Source organism: Uranotaenia lowii, chromosome 2 (genome assembly GCF_029784155.1).
Source record: "Uranotaenia lowii strain MFRU-FL chromosome 2, ASM2978415v1, whole genome shotgun sequence".
In the NCBI taxonomy this organism is placed as follows: Eukaryota; Metazoa; Arthropoda; class Insecta; order Diptera; family Culicidae; genus Uranotaenia; species Uranotaenia lowii.
Genome location: NC_073692.1, coordinates 322,852,361 through 322,870,875, shown reverse-complemented (window position 1 = coordinate 322,870,875; position 18,515 = coordinate 322,852,361). Strand labels below are relative to the sequence as shown.

At 32.5% G+C, this 18,515-nt stretch overlaps 1 protein-coding gene across 2 annotated transcripts in view; it reads right to left on the bottom strand.

Annotated features, from left to right (window-relative positions):
* The window catches only part of LOC129748728 (probable serine/threonine-protein kinase DDB_G0282963), a 366,662-nt gene that overhangs the window by 230,769 nt on the left and 117,378 nt on the right, over positions 1–18,515 (bottom strand). Inside the window, exon 2 of one of the 2 annotated variants that reach the window (XM_055743422.1) lies at positions 6,504–6,538. The exons of the other annotated variant lie outside the window; for it this stretch is intronic. The gene's annotated coding sequence lies outside the window, so the exon portion shown is untranslated. The remainder of the gene's footprint in view (positions 1–6,503; positions 6,539–18,515) is intronic. 2 annotated transcript variants of the gene reach the window in all.

The window sequence follows — 18,515 nt, the reverse complement described above, 5'->3', positions numbered from 1 at the left end:
CTGCTCTTCCTAACTTCAAAGAATTTCGCTTCTCAAAGTTGTAGGAGTTGAATTATTAGGAAAAATGTATCCTGATTCCTGAATAATAAAAAAAACTCCAATATTATATTATGCCAATAGGCAATGTTGCATTTATGCCTTGAACAGAACATAATAAATGCTTTAAAAGCTAGGGAAAAGGTTAACAATCTGAATAATTGTTGGGAAAATGCGGATTAGCGCATATTTCACCATGTCATATTCATTTTTCCTTATATTCCATTGTAGAAAAGAGTTTAGGCATGAACATTTGAAAAAAGCTTCGCAGGCCGCACATAAGGGTGGTTTAAGAGTTATCATAAAGGTCATTTTATGATAGTTTTGAATATAGATCAAATGGTTAAAAACCCTATCAAATGGTTAAGTTTGAATAATAAAAGAACATTAATAGAAACAGTGGAAGGACCTACGGAATTGCATGAAGGGGAAATTTCATTTGTTTATGAGGCCAAAAAATAATGAGAAATGTTTATAATTTTTGCCCATAAATGTATGCAGCAACATTGTCCATCTTTTGAGTACCGTAAAACGGGGTAACATTGATCACCGGGGTAACTTTGACCAACAATAAATTTTTCCACATTATCATCAATAACTCAGTCTATTTTTTTTAATTTTTGAAAACTATTTTCTACGTTTGAAAGCCTATAAATTGAGTATCAAATAGGCAAAATTTGGTTTGTATTTGAAATTTTTTTTGTGTTAGTAAAAATGTGGTTTCAAAATCTTAAAATATCTATTTTTAAAAGGCTCGCAAACAAACAGCTCTCCTGATGATACCAAAAAGCATTTAGAAGCAAACGGGTTAATGAATATGAAAGAACAACTTTTTTCTTTGTATATGTACAGTTATAGTGATAATTTTATAGTCATTCAATGATAATTTTTTTAATATTTAATATATAAGGACATTTTCCTAGATTAAGCCCGTATTGGACAAATGGATAGAAACCTTATCAAATGGTTAATTTTAAAGAAAAAATGAAAATTGAAATAGTGGGGAGTTCTAGGTGAATGTGTGAAGGTATAATTTCATTTGTATTGTGAAGCTCAGACTATTTAGCAATTGTTTTAATTTTTGCCCCTCAATGTATGCAGCATCATTGTTCTTTTTCCGATTATAAATGTTTTTAAACGAAAGCGTTAAAAAGCAAGAGGAAATTGATAAACTAGCATTTGTAGACATTATTAAGGTGTTTTTCATCCTTTATGATCAAGAAAACTCGATAAAACCGTCAAAATAGGGACTGATCAATGTTACCCCAAAACATCAAATTCTGAACGGAGACGAAATCGATTTTTAAATCAAATTTAAAGTAGTCCAATAAACTTCTGCAACCATGTTTTACGTTCACAGTAGTCCAGTACTGGTTCTAAAAATATGAAACATGCCCAATTCCCTTAACAGAAAAAAATAATTTAGAAATATTGAAAAAAGTGATCAATCTTACCCCGGATTACGGTATATTTGTTTTTGAAAGAAAATTGAATTGAGTCAAAACAAAAAATTAATGTTTTTGATGTTTCAAGCCTTCCGTTCCAATTGGCATCAAAACAATAATTTTGAAGATGTTGAGATACGTTGAAGTGATCAAAGTTACACCGAAATTTGAAATCTGGTTTTGTACCAAACATTCATTTATAGCCACTGATTTCATTTAAATATTCTGCTGTCAATGATCATTGGACTAGTTTACTTTTCGGTTTTTTTTGCAGATCGAAGCCATATGGGTTATTTCTCATGCATTTACAAGTACATATTTCTACCAAATTTGAGATCAATTGAACTAATCTCTGTTCTGCGCAATGAGTTCATATGAAAAAAAGTTCATTTATCTTGAAAATTTTCTTATGATAGTTCTAGCAAGCTCCTGTTAATATTTTTTTTTTTGTAAATTCTTTATTTGGAACTCCTGTTAATATAAAACGATAATTTTAAGATTCATGATGGTTGAAAATATTAACATATTTATGGATCTGTTTTAGATAATCGTTCAAAACAAACCGAAAAAATTTTGAAAATCATAAGCTACCAACTTGTACAGAAATTTCACTTACCAGCTGATGGCTTAAAATCTGCAGTTAATCCGAAAAAAATTGTTTTCATGATCATACTCCTTACCTCAGTATCTGAGAATTTTTAAATTTTTAGTGTTACAAAAAAGCAACCCCCATCCAAAATATTCGAAAATGAATTAAAAAAGTTATCAGTGTTCTCCCAGTTTACGGGACTATTTAGTTTTTGTGGATTTTCAGATAGATACTGTGGCTGAATTCGAAGGAATTCATCGATAACTTTTTAAATTGTCAATTATCAGAGTTTCCAGCTGGTTTTCAATGCATTAATTTTTTTTAATCCCACTAAACTTGCTTGAAAACATAACTTTTGTAAATTATAAAAAGATGGCATGGAAGGAATTAAGTTATATAAGTTTTTAAAACCATCTTTCTAATGAATCGAAACATTGCTGGGTCAGCAAAAACCTACATAACGAAATATTAACAAAGACAGAGTTCATTCCAATCACTCCGTATATCCATGAAATAACCCAAAAATCAGATTAATCCAATTACGTTCCCTTTCCGGGGAGAAAAAAAATGGGGCCATCCATAAAGCGCACCAGCAACAGATTGGAAGCTCGTGATAGGGCAACCGATTTGTGATTTGCGCCACTAATAGGGGGAGTGTCATCCAACAGGCTTTATAGGCCGTAGATATAGGAAATCGTTAAAAATGTAATCATTCGCTCTGTCGAATCGCTATTTGAGTCGCAAGGCAAGTGAAGCGACGAGACGCAATTGGACGCCAAAATGAATCGAAACCCGGTCGGTTCCAATTAGTGCCATTATGAACGATGACTCCATATCGACTAACTGCGTAGTTTCGAACAAGTCTTTTTTTTCGAACAAGTGACAGGGATAGTTTGGCCTCACTGCTTAAAACTATTAATGCCAACTTTATAGATTTTTTTAAACAATTGAGAAAAAAAATCGCTGGTTTTCGCCCACTAATAAGCAGAAAAAAATCGACACGTGATGCAGGTTTAACTTTTCGGACAAACACCAGAGCGGGAAACCAAATTGGATTAAATAGACGCTTTCCTTCCGTACCCATCTGGATAATCCTGTTTAAATCCACCACGCTTTAAAGTGCTTCGCTTCAAAGTTTTCGCGAAAATTCGATAAAACAAAACAAATAAAACTACCCTAATCCAGGCACACTTACACCGACACCATCTGAGCAGATTGGGAATGTGGGGACGTGTTTGCCGAATAGAAAAAATACTTCCATTTTATATCCCCAATGGTCTCTTTCTTTTCGGATAGATCAGTTCAAAACAGTGATCAAACCAACCACATCAATCAACCTGTCTGATGAAGAAGGCAGCACTACCAACAATTTAGAAGTTTGTGAAAAATTAAACAGGCACTTTTCCACAATTGGCAAAAGGTTAGCTGAGGAAATTCCAATTGACCCTGGCTCTGACCATTTATCCCGTATTGAACATGTACAAAATACAATATTTCCACATCCAGCTACTGTGAATGAGGTAAGGGTAGTCATTCTATCCCTCAAAAATAAGAAGGGCTGTGGACCTGATAATTTCCCAGTAAGTGTCTTAAAAAATTACCATGACAAGTTCTCTATCATACTTAAGGAATATTTTAATTACATTTTAGAGACTGGAATTTATCCTGAATGCCTCAAAATCGCAAAAGTTATTCCTGTTTTTAAGGCTGGCGATTCCCATGATATAAACAACTACCGTCCAATATCTACCTTAAGTGTTTTTAGTAAAGTGTTTGAAAAACTTCTTGTGACCAGAATTGTAAATTTCCTGAACCAGCATGACATACTTTATAAGCTGCAATATGGTTTCAGATCCGGCTCGAGCACACTAATTGCCATCTCAGAACTAGTCGACTCCATTATATCTAAAATTGATTCCAAAAATATTGTGGGAGCATTGTTTTTGGACCTTAAAAAAGCTTTCGATACATTGAATCACGAAATATTACTATCCAAACTAGACAAATATGGAATAAGAGGAACAGCTAATAATATCCTTCGCAGTTACTTAGAGGGGCAGAAGCAATTTGTAGTGATTGAAAATACCAAAAGCGTGGTAAGAAATATTGATATAGGTGTACCACAAGGTAGCAATATAGGTCCGTTACTTTTTTTGTTGTATGTTAATGATCTCTGTAACTTACCATTAAAAGGCACAGCACGCCTATTCGCTGATGATACAGCAATTTTCTACTCAGCAGCATCTACTGATATTATCATTCAACAAATTGAAAATGACTTGAAATTGTTATCTAAATATTTTAATACCAACTTGCTCTCACTCAACTATACGAAAACCAAATACATGTTATTTCATTCTTCACATAAAAGATTACCTCCGAATATTGACCCAACGATAAATGGAAATGTTATTGAGAGGGTAAAATGCTTTAAATATTTAGGAATCTACCTAGATGAAACTCTTTGTTGGAGTCGTCACACAGAATATCTAGAGAAAAAAGTTTCTCCTCTTTGTGGTATCCTATGGAAATTGAGAAATTTTGTGCCTCAACATGTTTTATTGAAATTTTACTTTGCGTTTATTCACTCTCATATTAACTATCTTATTATGATATGGGGAAGAGCTTCCTTGTCAAATTTACAAAAACTTCAAACTCTCCAGAATAGATGCTTAAAAAATATTTATAGACTACCGTTGCTCTTTCCTACCCAACAGCTCTACACCTTAAGAGCCCATAACATTCTTCCATTAAAAGATCTTTGCGATTTACAAACTGTAATATATGTCTACGACAATTTACACACAAGTTTCAGTAATCAAAACATCCATTTTACAACGGGATTGCGTACTCATAACACTCGCCAGTCAGATTTTTTACAACGAAGCCGATCCGTGACATCCTTAGGTCAAAAAAGAATATCATTTATTGGTCCAACTAAGCACAATGCCTTGCCTAATGAAATAAAAACCATCAACAACCGTTCCACGTTCAAAATCAAAGTAATACAGCTATTAAAAGAAAAATTGAGTCGTTAAAAACCGTTCGATCAGTGACCAGTTTTCTTCTTTTATAATTAATTTTTTGTGAATTTTTGTAGCAATTTAGTTTCTTTGTGTGTTCTTTTTTTTTTTATTAATTATTTAAATTATAATGTCTTATTTGATTAAATGTTTGCTTAGTAGTATTAATATCAAATAGTGGATCTCTTTAAAGGAAATCTGTTTTCCATTGAGATCCATGTAGTATTTAATTTAATATTATCATTACATTTCCTCGCACTAAATTTAAACATTTCAGTTCTCAGCATGAGTAAAATTTTGCCCGCGTTTTTTATTAATTTTTGTTGCTGCCAGACATGCTGAGAACAGTAGCGTCCATTACCAGGGGGCTCTAATGAGCTTTTTGGTGTGGGGGAGTGTGGTGGGCCGCTACAAAAAAAAAAAAAATTCAGGGGAAGCAAATTAAACCATTAATAATGGAGCGACGATGAATGAAAAAGCTACACTCTTTTGGTTGAAAAAGAAAAAAACACCTGAAAAAAAACATGACCCACCCTAGAAAGACATTGAAGTTAGTGGCAGTCGTTCTTTCTTGATGAATTCAATTTTCCCTCTCAAAGAACACCTAAAGAAAATTGCGGTGGAAGCACTTTTCATATGCAAATTTTTCCTGCTTTCGGTATCCCAAGGACGCATTTTTGAGAAGTTTTTCTTCAGGCGCAATTTGGTGGAAAACATCAATCAGAGAGTCATTAACGTCGGAGGACGTTTTCCTTTGCCTAAGTAAATACTCTGACTGAAAGCTGACTTTTAAATAACACAGGTTGAGTGAATGGCTGAAGATTTGAAAAAAAAACAGCTAAAAACCGAAACCAGAGAATTGGATAAAGTTGTGTTTTTTTACTGGAGGAAACTACATTAATCACATTCTGCTTAAATTTTCTGAGTTATTTTTTTCAACATTTAGCTCAACTAACTTCTCCATGCGAAAGGTGCCAATATAATTGTAAAAATAATTGCTGCCATTTTCGTTTCACCGGTTTTCCTGTTTGGCGATGCCTTTTTCTTTAAACCCAACATCCAACCATTCACCAAACGTTTGAAGAAAATGAAGAAAAAAGACAACTGTTTGAAGTTGCGGTGATTTATTTTGTCGAGCATCGCTTGAAAGAATTCGAAAAAAAATGTAAAGGAAACCTTCCGACCAACTGAAAAAGGGGAGATACAAAATCAACTGGTTTAAGGTGTCAGTAAGCGGCTAAAAATGTAGGTTAGATACGAAGTCCGGAAATATGTTTTTCTTAAATTGATAGCTTCGGGAAAATTTCTCGGTTTGGATAAAAAATTAAAGATTGACTTCCCAGTTTTCACAAAAGAAAATTGGTTACAATGCTATCAAAAGTCGAATTGAAGCTTTGCTCAAAAAATTACCTTAATTTTGTGGTATTTGGTTGTTCATTCAAAACCTGGAAGAGAAAAAAGAAATAAATTAATAAATAGGTAAAATCGTCATAAACTTGTTTTCTAATTTCATCTTAGTTAAAAAATAAAAAATCTGTTCATGCTTGTCTGTAGCAGTTTAACTTCAACAATTATTGAAGCCCATAAAAGTCCTCTCCTCTTATAAAGTGTAATTTTGGTCTATGCTCTAAATCGCTTCAGCTTTCATGTTACCCAAACTTTGTTTATTTTACATAAAAGTATGTATGTACATAAAACATAATTTATGAACAATATTATTTTCAATCACTGTTCTCTCGTTGTTGGGTGCCAAAAAAAAATGTTTAAAAATAACATGTTTGAGGGTAAAAATCAATTAATGTTTCTAAGAGCTTCACTTAAGAGCTATAAAACGAATTTTGTTTTTTTTTTAAATTATATTTTAAAAAAACATTGATAATATGCCGAACATCTGTGCAAGAGTCGCACTTTTTAAGCATTCAACCTACAAATTGTCACAGCTATAGTTCAAGAAAAAATGCATTGATTTCATAACATTACTGTATGCATTTTGGCAATTTTTCATTGCGAAACAGGGGTGTTTTGAATTTTTTAAACTAAAAATCTAGTTGCTTCTCAATTGACGGGAAATATTAAAATAAAAATAGAAAATCAGATGTTATTTTCCGAGTTGGTGCGCACTATCGAAAATATTACACAACTTCTAACTAAGGAGTCCAACGAAAGATTGGTAAAAAATAACTTTAAAAATTATCTAAAAATGATTTGACACATATATGATTACATGTGATTATATTTTCCTAAATTTTCGGATTGAACACAAATCAATTATTCTTATTTTGTGTTTTTTTTATTAACGTCCAATAAAAAAAACAGAAGGTGTTTTTGTATAAAGATCAACTATGAATGTTTCTCTCTGGATCTATGATTTTTCTAACGTTTACTATGCATTATTGTTACACTAGAAGCTTCTTCAATAGACTTTCACATAAAAATTCAATTGAGGAGAAAAAATTTCGGAAACTTTTTGATTTTTCGAAGTTTCTCGAGAAACCTTTAACATTCTTTACGGATTTCACAGTAAAGCTTAGTTCTTTTAGAAAAAGGACAGTTACAAATGCGTGCATCTCAAAAACCATTCGTTTTATCTTAATACCTTCTAGGAAGGAAATGCAGGGTATCTTTTGATAATTAAATCAAATTGAAAAAAATTATATTTAAGAAACAATTCCACTTTTTTCTTGGTACCTCCCATCGGCCAGCACACACTTTTTTCAGTCGTGATATTAATCAGTTTTTTAAACGTTTGCTTCGTCTAATCTGTTTTTTAGGTGGCTGCATCTTCTTTCTTCAATTTCTGCTACTTTTTGGACCAATACTTCTCTTTTGAAAGAAACTGAGGGCAATTTTGTAGATTCAGTTATTTCGAAATTGACAAAACTTAAGCTACTTTCAAGCGATTTTAATTAAATTTCTGCTGGAAAAAATTGACAATAACAAAGTAAACCATCATGAGATTGAACTTAAAGTATAATCGGTAAGTAAAGATTGTAGGTTGCGAAGGGTACAAACAAGATTACTCTTCTTGGGCTTACAGCGAAAATCAAAGTTTTCGTTTTAAAAATTGTTTTTATTCCACTGAAGCAGAATTTTGGCAAATCATTATATACAAAACAACCAGCAAATATTAATTCAATATGCTCGGGATCTTGCCACGAACAAACGTGGTATAGGATTCAAAAGCTGGAATTTGTTTAAAATTTCATAAGTTTGGTCGTTCATCAGAAATCATCTGTCCCATAGCCTAGGTACCAACTATGTATACGGCTTACGAGCTCTGGAACTAGTAAAAAATTGTTGATTGAGGTTAGGTTTGGATGATTCATCACTTTCAACTTATCAGAGCAACACTTTCAACTTATCAGAGAATTTTTTTTTTTGGAAATTTCAGCAATTTACACTTAGTTTTTTGCTTATACAAAATTAAAAATACTGGTATGAGACTTGATTTTCCTGATGACCCTCAATCGTAGTCACTGATCATGTGCTTCATTCCAATGCTTGATTTGAACTTTGTGGACATTTTTGACAGTGTTGGCATACTTTTCCACCACTCACACACAGTAATTCTTTGAATAATCAACGGTTTGTCAGCTATCAATTTGATGATGACAGATTTTTAGGAAACTGCAAAATTATTTTCTCATTTTTCTCTCACATCGTAATTATCTTAAAAACGCAAAAACATAAAATTTTGGAAGAAATAGGTCGGATAGTACTTTTCACAGGCAGCAAAGTGCTGTCAAAATTTTGAATGTCCGATTACTAGAAAATTAGCTATTAGCAAAAGAAAGTGTCCCATTTCATAAAGAACTAAGCTTTATCTGATCCTAAATGATGATTTTTCACTTTGAACGTAGGTAAATCCATCCTTAAGATTCATCTACATCATCAGGGATCCTTTTTGGCGCTTCAATGTAGTTGTAACATTTGATGATCAAAGTCATGTTATGAGTTCATGAGTAGTCTTTAGATTCTAAAATATGGAGTTTCTCAACTCCACACTCAACTCCAAATTCAACGGTGTTTCAAATGGATTATTCGACCAATTTATAACATAACCTGCATCTTTTTGTGAAGAAATTGGGCCTTCCACGTGGTAAGTGTAAAATTACTGTAAACGCCATGGAGTATTCAAAAGGCTCTAGAAACTTCTAAAGAATAGAAACTGGAAAAAACAGTGCTGCCGCTGGAAACATAATTGTTACTTGTTACATTTTGATGTCCTCGTAGCCTCGTAGCGACGAATATTTTTATTTTATTTAAAAAAAAAACATGTTTTTTAGAGTGAATTCGATGTTTCTATCAAAAAAACGGCAAACAAAAATTTTGGAATTAGTCCTCTAGACACCGAGAAGAAAGAAGTTTCAGGATGTAACATGTGACAATTATGCGTCCAACGGTAGTGTGAATCTGTACTAAATCTATAGGGTTCATACACCTTACTTTAAAGGTGTTGTGAAACTCATTTGCCCTCGTGAATTCCAAAAGTGGTCATATTGGATCCTTAATTTTACAGTTTTTGCTATTTTTTATATGTGTACTATGTTTTTATTTTTTTTTCTTTCGAAATTTGATGAATTTATTTTTTATTTTAATGGTTTCTTACTTCCGTCCCTTCAAATTTTGATGATGAGATATGAAAAAGATTAAAGTCATATTTTAGGTTTGTTTTCTTAGACAGATAACTGCATTGGACTCTTGAAGAACTATAATATTATGATTCGGTATAAACTTTTTCATAAAACATTTATTTGTAAGGGAAATTAGCAAAATGATTACGAAAAATGTTCTTGGTTACTAACTTGTTCTTCTTAAAGGGGGGTAGGGTCTAACACTTTCAAAAAATCGATTTTTTTATTTTCTTATTGTAAAACATTTCATGAATGTTGTGTCAAATTTTGAAATTGCGACCCAGAGATGGGTCTTGACTCAAACATTCAGTCAGCGAAACTTTTTTTGTAGAGATGAATCCAACTTAGATGAAATTTCAGAGACTAGATAAGAGAAAATCGATGTTGAAAAACATGCGAAAAATGTAGTAGAATGTTAATACATGGGCCCCGGAGAGGCGCAAGATGTGGGTTCAAGTCTCACCGGGAGACAAGGCGAATTTTTTTCGCATGTTTTTCAACATCGATTTTCTCTTATCTAGTCCCTGAAATTTCATCTAAGTTGGATTCATTTCTCTACAAAAAAAGTTGTGTCAAATTTTCAAGTCAATTGAAGCAAAACTGTAGAAGTTATAGGCCTTTATCTCCTCCTATCTAATACTGCAAGAAAGCAAGAGCAGAAACTTCAAACGCGTTACTTATCCGATTCTTTTCAAATTTGGAACATATTTTCTACATATAAAATACCAGACCCCAAAGTTTTTCTATTTTGTTCTTTTTACTTTGGGGAGATTTTACAGGTGAAAAATCTCGGAATTTTTCGTGAAAAATCGTAGTTTTAACTTCAAACAGCCACAAAAATTTCATAACAAATTTTTTAAGTTAAATAAAAACGTTGGGGTCCAGAAAAACATCTATTCAAAATATTTTGCTCTGATTTTTTGACTTCAGATAATTCTGTGCTGAGATACCGTGTCTACCGCAAATCCTGTTTTCTAAAAAATCCTCGAAAGTGCTCCGTCACCGGCTCATTTTTTCAATATTTTTCTACGAAAAATTTACTAAATGTTCTTTTAACAATGCTTTGTATAATGGCAAAAATTTGAATACATTTGTTTGAACGATATCTCTAGAAAAAAAATCGTGAAAATCGTGTTTTTTATACCCGTTAGACCCTACCCCACCCCCCCCCCCCCCCCCTTAAGGTTAAGAACAATTTTTTATCTCTGACTTTTATACATTTGCTTCAAGAAATTCGTTAAAAATTTTATATATGTTAATTTGAATTCTATAATGATTTTTTTTTTAATTTCATTATCTAAATACCAAGAATTATAATTTGGTCCTTTGAGAATTGATTTTCATATTACGTATCTTTCTAATTTTGTTCCTCAAATTTGAAAGCTTTATGAACCTGTTTTTACTCGAAAGAAATCAAATCCCTAATTGAAAAACAAAGCCTAAGGGAAGCAAATTGAAATTCGCTGCGGAATTTTTTTTAACTATCCGACAAAAAAACTCATCAGGTTTTTAAAAGAGTTGTAATCGTTTGAGATGAAAATTCATGCTAGAATCATTCAAAACCAACAAAATCTTTTTTTTATGTTGCCAAACCAACTGATTTACTTTATGGGATGAATAAACTCGAGAGGCTTAAAATCCAAAATTAATCAACAAACAACAATTCACTTTGGTATCATGTGATATCCACAACTGGACGATGCGTATAGTGAGTAAGCATTTTTTTTTTGAAGACACTGAAAATTGTATAGTAACAATAATGGGTTAAATCAGTAAATAATGGAAATCTTCAAAAAAAATTAAAAATTCCAGTAAAAAATGTTGACTTCACGTACATTTATCGTTACTGGTTTATAGCTAAAAATACTTCAATACATCAACTCTTTTTTCTTTGAATAATATACACGGAAAATAATAAAAAGATAAAAGATAAAGATAAAATAAATAACTTTTACCTCACCAAGATGCAATTTATCTCGGTAAGAGGTATAGTTTACCTGTATCGAGCAAATAATCAAGAAGAATTCAACGACAAAAAAGGTAAATTCAGAATCAGTAAAGCTTATCTCATAGCAAGGTGAATTTCACCTGAATTGAGCAAAACAAAAAGGTACAATTCACCTAGAAAAAAGGTAAATCCAAAAAAGGTTTTTTCTACCTCTTAATAAAGCTTACTTCGTAGCGAGGTAAAGTTGACCTGGATTGCGCTGAACAAAACGGTAAAATTCACCTAAAAATGGGAAACTATTTTCCAACCCCGTTTATTTAGGTCAAGTTGTTTTTCCATTCAGGAATAAGTTTTGTATCGTACACAATACGTAAAAATAGGAAAAGGAAGGTAAATTTTCCATTACATTTCACTTTGTTTTGCTAGTTCGCATCATGAAACTATATTACAGATTGGTCTACTGAGCTACAAAGTGTTTTTTCATCATTCCGGAACAGCCAATATTATCCCTCAGCTGGTAGGATGAATCCAACGAAGAAGGCACGGAGTATGCTAATTGTAGGAGAATTCAGTGGCCATGGTGGAGCGCAAGGATACGGGAAAGGCAGCGTTGATGTCCAAGAGGATGCATAAGTGTATTCATCCAACAAAACGGAACACTCAAGAAAAAAACGGAGACCACTGAGCCGGAACTTTGGAAAAAAGAATATTATTGAAACACAGATTCCCAAAACATGAATCACATAGGTAATCTTTCTTTCTTAAATAAAAATCAAATCTTAAATGAATTTGTGTCTTTGTTTTATTTGATCTGAATGCGAAACCAGTAGAATGTAACTTTTTGCTCAGTGAATCCCAAAAGGGTGAAATTTACATTTACATTTACATTTCATCATGGTGAAAAGAAAAAAAGTACAATTCACCTTTTTGCTAGGTGAATGAAAAAAGGTAAAATTTACCTCGAAAGAGGGGTGGAAAAAAATTCCCCCGTTAACCGGTTAATTTAACCTTTTTATTATTTTCCGTGTAGTGTAGAATAGTATTCATAGTGTTGCTAATAAACAAAAAAAAACTCATACTGCAAAGTGGGCTTTTGAAAAAAAAATGCGAGGTGAGGTTTTTGCGTTTTGGATAATAATGGTGTAAAAGTAGACATGTTTTCTTGTTGTGTTGGTTTTCAAAAGTTTTCTTTTTTTTACGTGAAACTTTAAATAAGTTTTGATGATACATTTGTTTTGTCTGAACGACAAGTTGATAGCTTTGTCCATGTTTTTCAATGGTAAAACGTATCGTTGAAAATTGCTCAAAAATACTGGATATGCCTCAAGTTTTCAAATTTCTGAATTTTCAATTAATAAAAAAAAATCATATCATTTTTCCGCCACGTGCCTAGCGTACATCACATTTACCACTACTATATATTGAGAAACATAAATCAAAATACACTGATTCATGGTTGACTTTTTTTTTTTTTAATTAATATCATATTACTTTAATAATAAACAAAAAATAAAAAAGCGGAAGGAGAAACCAAAGTACACAACTGACTATCAGTTGTATTAAAAATTAGTCATACGAAGGAGCACGTGTGTTGCAAATGGCTGTCAGTTTGCTCAACTAACGTGCTTTTAGTTATAGGGAATTTGAGGAAAAAATATTGAATTATAAAGTGCTGAAAGCCATATTTCTGAGCCCCTGTGGTTATGATATTTTATAATTTATCAAATACTGTGCCTAAACGATTGCCGATTGCCTAAAGTATTTCGTTCAACTAAAGTTGATCAAAATCATAAAAATAAGCTTCTGTGAATTTTCAGCGAAAGAAATGGGAATCAAGGTAAATTTTCCCAAAAAGATGTGAAGAAATGCAACTCTCCCCTTTGACGTAAAGGCATGCATTTTAATTTGAATGTTCCGGTCGGGGCGGTCGAAATTTTGACACCTTTATATTGATGAAAAACTAGTTTTTTATATTCCTCCCGAACAAAATGTCTCAAAATTTCATACAATCTTCAGGCTCAATAGACGACCCCTTCCTGAAATTCGATCTGGCCTATAATCTGAATATAATGGTATCGTGATTTTACGATTCTTACGAATCTCAATACAGAGACTCACTCAGACACGTCTGTCGCTCACGAAAATAGATCAATAACTGACTTTTTTTTGCTTTGCCTAGTGTTCCCAAAATTACAAACGTTGCCATAGAAATTTATTTTATTTAATTTATCTTCAGTGTTGACGAAACAACTAGGGCAACTAGCTGCCCTACTTTGGACCCTTTAAGTGGTGGTTTTCGAATAATCATGTTTCTCTCATAAATGGACGGGAGGTTTATATCTTTCAGGGAATTTATTTACAGTTCATGATCTTATCTGCAAGTTTCAATAAAAATTTTCATCATAGGTTTCGCCGTTATTGAAAGATTTGCCAAGATATGGATGATCAAAATTTCCATCCTTACACTTACTGTTCCTATTTTGATTCTGAACTGGTACCTTTCATTGGACCTAGAACAAAAATTACTATAAAAAGTATGATTTTTCGGAAGTATGTATCTAAATTCATTTAAATTGTTACCTTCAGTCTAATATTATAATAAAAAGGTATTACAGCTTTTTAACGTTAAAAAACACTTAAATTTCTGTTGTGAATATCTCAAAACTTTCACTCCCCGTTAGCTGTTTCAGCAGAACAATAGCTGAAACTTCTTGTTGTTTACTAACCTAGATATAATAGTAATAAGTGAAACATGGCTTACTGATGATATTTGCCTCATTTACAATATACCGGGTTATGCATCTATATTTTCTTGTAAAGATCAACCTTATGGCGGTTTAGCAATGTTCATCAATAGAAATTTAAATTTTAAGCCAAAGATGAATGTTACTTGTGACGGATTTCACAGAATAAGTATAGAAATTGCTATTTGCGGTCAATCCGTCTACGTTCATAGTATCTACAGACCACCGGCTTTTTCATTTAGCTCTCTATGTGAACAAATTGAATCCCTTCTCTCTTCCGTACCTGATAAACATTCTTATCTAATTGTTGGAGATTCAAATGTCCCAGTAAATCTTGTTAATACTAATACTGTCTGTAGATACAAAACATTGCTAGAGTCCTTCAGCTTTGCATGTACCAATATTTATCCAACGAGGCCGAAAATTCAAAATATTCTAGACCATGTAATCTGCAAACTAAAAGATATAGAACGCATAAAAAATCATACAATTTTTACAGATATTAGTGATCATTTACAGATTCTTACAACTTTCAGAATGCTGTCGGAACGTCAAAGAACGGTTTTGAAAAGAGATATCACAGATCACGTCAAACTTAATAATTTGTTCTCAAATTACATCCGAACATTTGTCCCTGGAGAAAATGTGCATAGTGGCATACAAGAGATTACTTCAATTTGCAATTGTATGTTTAGGCAGTGCACAAAATCAGTTTCTAAAGAAATAAATCTCAAAAACAGTTATTGTCCATGGATGTCTTTCGATCTTTGGGCATTGATAAAGCTAAAAGATAATTATCTGAAACGTGTGAAAAATCATCCCAATGATATACACCTCACAGAAATGCTTGCACATATCAACAAAAAATTACATCACAAAAAGCAAACAAGCAAGCAGTTGTACTTTGAAAATCTTCTAAATAATACCCCCCCATACCAAACTCTGGAAAAACATTAATCAACTGTTAGGAAAATCAAAAAAATCGTCGCAAATTCAGCTTACAGACAATGGTGAACTTATAACTGACAAAAAACATATCTATATATATAAAAAGCAATTTCTGTATGTTTGTTTGTTTGTTTGTTTGTTTGTTTGTTTGTTGGTTTGTTTGTTTGTTTGTTTGTTTGTTTGTTTGTTTGTTTGTTTGTTTGTTTGTTTGTTTGTTTGTTTGTTTGTTTGTTTGTTTGTTTGTTTGTTTGTTTGTTTGTTTGTTTGTCCTCTATAGACTAAGCCGTCTTAAGAGCTAGAGAGCTGAAATTTGGCATGGATGCTTATTAGGACCAGGAATGATGAAAAATGTTTTTAGATTTTCGGATGACCCCTTCTGAAGGGGGTCGTCCATAGAAGACAAATATTGTTTTCGCGATATTGACGTTACTTTTTGTCGGATCGTGTTGAAAAATTGCACATGAGTGTTTTGAAAAACGAGAAATTGATTTAAGGTGTCGAATTTTGTGTAAGGGGTCAGCCAAAGGGGTCGTCCATATTAACTGTTCGCTGTTTTAAAGATATTGATGTTATTATACATCGTATTCATATGAAAATTGGTACATGATAGTTTTGAGTGACGTGCAATCGATTTGAGGTATCAAAATCAGTGTAAGGGGCCGGCAAAAGGGGTCGGCCATATTAAGTTTTCAGTACCTTAGTGATATTGACGTTTTTATACATCAGATTGGGATGAAAATTTGCACATAAGAGTTATTAGGGACACACAACTGATTTCACTTATCCGAACTAAAATCAGGGGTCGGCCAAAGGGGTCGTCCATATAAACTATTTACTGTTGATGCGATATTGTCGTTATTATACATCGGATTCAGACGAAAATTGATACACGAGAGTTTTGAGAGATAAGCAATGGATTTCAGGTATTAAATTCAGTGTAAGGGGCCGGCAAAAGGGGTCGTCCATATAAACCTTTCAATATTTTTGCAATATCGTCGTTATTATACATCGGATTGGGATAAAAATTTGTACACGGTAGTTTTCAGGGACGGGCAATCGATTGCAGATGTCAAATGTTTGGCCAGGGGTCGACAAAAGGGGTCGTCCATATAAATTCATTTTCCACTGTTTTTAGCAATATTGACGTTATTTTACAATGGATTGCTTTAAAAATTTGCACACGGGAGTTTTGAGGGAAGGGCAATCGATTTCAGATATCAAAGATTATATAAGAGCCCCCGAAAGAGGTTTAGCTTTTTGTCAATAATTTAGTTGTCATGCAATGATTCAGTCGAAATTTATACACGTGGTTTTTTGGCACGGTCAATTGATTACTGATTTCAAATTTAGTAGCAGATTACAGACAAAGTGATTATCCAATATTTTTGCAATTATTGCTTAACAATGAATTCAGAAGTGCATCTGGAAAATGCTTGGCAATTGACTTTCATACAAACTGTTCATGACATATTCCAAGTTGAAAGCGAAACGGAGTTCGTATGAGATCAGTTAGTTTCTGATAAATTCAACAGTTATTTTTCTTCAATTGGATCAGATCTTGCCAAGAAAATTCCCGCTGAATCGGAATTTGATGTTTTATCTAATATAAATGAGGTGCGAAACTCTTTGTTCCTACAACCAACCGATGAAAATGAAGTTAATCTTATCATACTGACTCTAAAAAATAAAAAAAAGTTCAGACCAGATTGTTTCCCTACAAGCGTGTAAAAAAATAATAACGTTCCATTTTCTTATATTTTAACGAAATTCTTCAACTTAATCATTGAAACAGGCAGCTTTCCAGAGTGCTTTAAAATAGCCAAAGTTACTCCTATTTTTAAGTCTGGTGATTCGGATGATGCTAATAACTACCGGCCAATTTCAACTCTTAGCGTTTTCAGTAAGGTGTTTGAGAAACTATTGGTAAAAAGAATTATAAATTTTCTTGATCAAAACAATATTCTTTATAAACTACAATACGGTTTTAGACCTGGATCTGGCACACTCGTTGCAATCGTTGGACAGCAAGGTTATTCGCTGATGATACAGCTCTTTTCTATACAGGGAAATCCCCAATCACAATCATCAACAATTTAGAACATGATCTTAAATTGTTATCCATGTATTTTAACAGTAATCTTCTTTCATTAAACTACAAAAAAAAATACAAAGTACATGTTATTTCATTCTATTAGAAAAATTTTACCTCCCCACCGAGACCCACACCTGAACGAGTTTGTGATACTCAAGGTAAAGAACTTTAAATATCTCAGGTTACATTTAGATGAAACTCTTTCTTGGAATTGCCACATACAAAGTTTAGAGATAAAAATTTCCCCCCTCTGTGGTGTACTTTGGAGATTAAGAAACTTCATACCTCAACATGTCCTGCTCAAATTTTACTATGCACACATTCACTCTTTGCTAAATTATCTTATACTAGTTTGGGGACGCGCATCACAATCAAATCTCCAAAAACTTCAAACCTTACAAAATCGGTGTTTAAAATATATCTACAAGCTTCCTTTGCTTTATCTAACTAGACTTATTTACTCAACCACATCCCATAATATTTTACCTCTAGTAGACATTTGTGACTTTCAAACTATAATGTACGTCTTTGATAGTTTACACTCAACAACGATCATCTGAAATATTCATTTCTCGACTGCAATAAGAACACATAATACTCGCCATTTAAATCAATTACAACGATGTCGATCATCAACTAGTTTAGGACAGAAAAAAATTTCTTTCATTGGTCCTACAAAATATAACTCCTTACCTAACGAATTAAAAGAAACCAATTCTCGTTCCATTTTCGAAAACAAGTTACTCCAAATATTCAAAACTAAATTAAATCGTTAAAAAAATGTCGAACAAGGTTTGTCTTAAGTACCTATTTTTATAAAAAATTTGTAGCAATAATTTATGTATAATCTTAGTAAAACATTTAAAATATTATTAATTATTTTCTGTAAATTTGTTTTGTTGTTGTTGTAAAGAATAGTAAAATGTCATTTTAACATGGATCTCTTAAAAGGAAATCTCTTTCCATTGAGATTCATGGTGTTAGTTAGTTTAATTAGTATCGTCACATTTCCCCGCATTCAATAATCTATTATTGCGTTCTCAGCATGAGTTAAAT